Genomic DNA, 2953 nt, shown 5'->3' on the forward strand with positions numbered 1-2953 from the left:
GGGGAGTTTAACGGTCGGTGAAACCGCGAATAAATCCTTCTTAAAAATGAATGAGCGTAGAGCCTCTTCCTGCTCACGTTTCAACAAAAACACCAAGTCTAATACTTCTAAATCTGAGGCAATAATGCAGGAAAAAAAGATTTTGGCCGCTGGCAGGTGGGGCTAGTTTACTACGCTAGCAGCACACGTGATCTTTTAGTTTTTTATGTTTTTTTTATTTTTCTAAATGCTGAATTTTAAATCAACAAACCTGCACTAAAGAAGCTCTGACCATTCAGTTTGAGGTTTTTTTTTCCCATCAGTGGGGTTTCAGCTTCATGCAGCTGAAGTTCCTCCTATTTGATGATGCGGTCCAGGATGTAAACACTGCATCTGAAATGTAGAACTGTGAACTACCCACGGGGCTCAAGTGTCCCACTTGATGATTCTTCACAAAAATTGAAAAGTTTATATCTTAGTGTTTGAATCCTGAAACATGGCGCAAGGTAGAAAAGTTTAAAGGGGCTGAATATTTTAGCAAGACCCTGTAAATCTGGGATTTGTTTGGAAAACGTGAAATTCAGACAGCATAGTCGTTTAACCAGATCAGGCTTAACTTGTAGAAATAGAAAGCAGCTGTTTCCTTCTGTGTCCCTGTGAGGATTGGGCAGTGATCAGTAACAGGAAGACTTCAGCACATGGTTACCAATCTGATTGCAGTGAGACGGTTTTGCTGATTGAACCTCAGAGATGAAGCTGACTGCTCTCCTCATCCTCTCACTTAATGAACTATATGTGGAGGAAAAACTGCAACAACAGCATATTTTGTATCACTTTTAGGATTTTCTTTTTTGGACTTCATAAGAGTTGGTTTAAAACTATTACATTTCTACCAAAGAAATCCCTATGTTAACAGAATTAATATTTATTATCTTAGTGTTTATTACAGACATAGATGAAAAGGCACTTAGACTTTCTTGGAATATTTCTCTCCTCTTTCCTCCTTTTCTATCTGTCCAATCGGGAGGCGTGTTTCTGTGTGTTTCTTGTATTGCCAAAAAAAAAAAATCATGATTTTTTTTTTTTTTTTTTTTTATAACGTTCAGGATTTTTATAACATTTTAATGCAGTTTTTGAGATCATTATAAAGCTTAAGTGGGTCTAATGGACGAAAATGATTTTATAGTGAAAGTTTATTTTTTGTTAATCAAGAGTTAAAATAATCTTTTCTATATCTTTCTTTAAATAAATACGCCTATAAATACTGCCTCAGCCTCAGTTTAGTTGCTTTTTTTTCTGGAATTATCAAAATGGAGAAGCTAGAGGCTAAAGAAAAGTAATTTAAAACAGAAAAATCCCTTTATTGTCCCGCAATTAGGAAATTCTGGATTGTTTTAAAACTATTTAATTTAGCTGTTTTCTGTAGGTTTTATTGGTCTATATTTTTAAAATGCAAGCAGGGTGTAAGAAAACAATGGAACGAACAAGCCAGTGATTTATTTTTTTAGCACCAGCAAGAATGTGAAGCTGTTTCATTCCTCTTTGTTTCATCCAGGAGGGAAAATCATTTCTCTCCAAAGGTTTTTTTCATAATCTCTGGTTCTAAAATTTATGATTTAAATCACATGATGTTTGTAGATGTTTATATACATCAAGCTGCACATATTGCACTACTTGCCTTCAAACCAAGAACCAGATGTTCAAAATTACTTCAATAAAAAAAAAAAAGAAAATTCCAGTTAAATTCTCAGATTCCCCAGTGTTCCCACCTCCAGGATACTTTTCAATGTTTTTGAGCTTCACCGCTCCTCTTTCCTTCCCTCCCTGCAGAGCCCAGAGATCAGCTTTCACACTCTGTATTTCTTTGTTTAATGTCTTCCTGCATGTTTCAAAGGTCCTAAAGTCAGTAAAGAAAAAAGAAAAATCTAATACAAGCCGTCCCATCTAGGCGTAATTGGAGAAAATGACAGACGAAGTGTGCTCCTGATGTCCAGTCTGCTCCTAGCTTTGTTTTGATCGCTGTAACCACTGAAAATCCCGCTTCACAAAGATAGGATGTTATAGATAGGATGATTCTTGAACTGAATTAACCTGTGTCAAGAGGCACAGATGCACCGACTGATGTAATTGGGAGAGAATACCGCAATTTTTTATATTTTTCAAAATAAAACATCACTCAGACTCTGATCGTCGATACATTATTTATATATATATATATACTTTTTTCTGTGTGGCCCGATACCAAATGACCGTGGCCCGGTGGTTGGGGACCGCTGCTCTAGAGGACTGTGGTGAAGCTGTCTCAGTAAACTCAGCCCACCAGGAGCTCCAGCTCTCCTCACCAAGCAGCTCCTTCTAGCTTCCAGCTGCTCCTCCTGTTGGTCAGCAGGTTCTAGCAGAGAGGACTGTGGAGGAGAACCTTGATAAAGCTGTTCTCTATAGCTCCATCTGGACCATCAGAACCTTTAGAGGAGAACAACTGAGAGCTGCTGGTTAAAGTCAGGAACATAAACATCTGCTGTAGATCCAGGTCAGAGGTCATGATGTTCTTCTTTTGTCTCCACAGAACCATTTCCATCCTGGGCCATAGCTCTCCTGGTTCTCCTGGGTCTCCTGGTTCTCCTGGTTCTGATTCTCTCTGCAGGTCTTTTATATTATTATCGGCACAACTTCATTCCAGGTGAGTCTCTAAAACTGTTACCAATAATGCCAATGGTCTCTGTGTGATCTCCTGTCCTGGCCTCCACCTTCTCCATGAGGATCCAGAGCAGGACTCTAGAAGCTCCTCTCTGTGTCTCTGAGGAACCTTCTGGTGGCTCAGATCTCAGCAGCTTCATGTCTCTTTGTCTGCTGGAGGACAAACAGAAGCAGAAACTAATGAGTCAGTGACTGAGGATGAAGCAGAGCTGCTCAGTTTGCTGTCAGTCAGCAGCTGCTTCCCAGTTCTTCATCAGAAGCTCAGAGTGGAGATGGA

This window comes from Cyprinodon variegatus, unplaced genomic scaffold (genome assembly GCF_000732505.1).
Source record: "Cyprinodon variegatus isolate N-32 unplaced genomic scaffold, C_variegatus-1.0 Scaffold1155, whole genome shotgun sequence".
Taxonomy (NCBI): domain Eukaryota; kingdom Metazoa; phylum Chordata; class Actinopteri; order Cyprinodontiformes; family Cyprinodontidae; genus Cyprinodon; species Cyprinodon variegatus.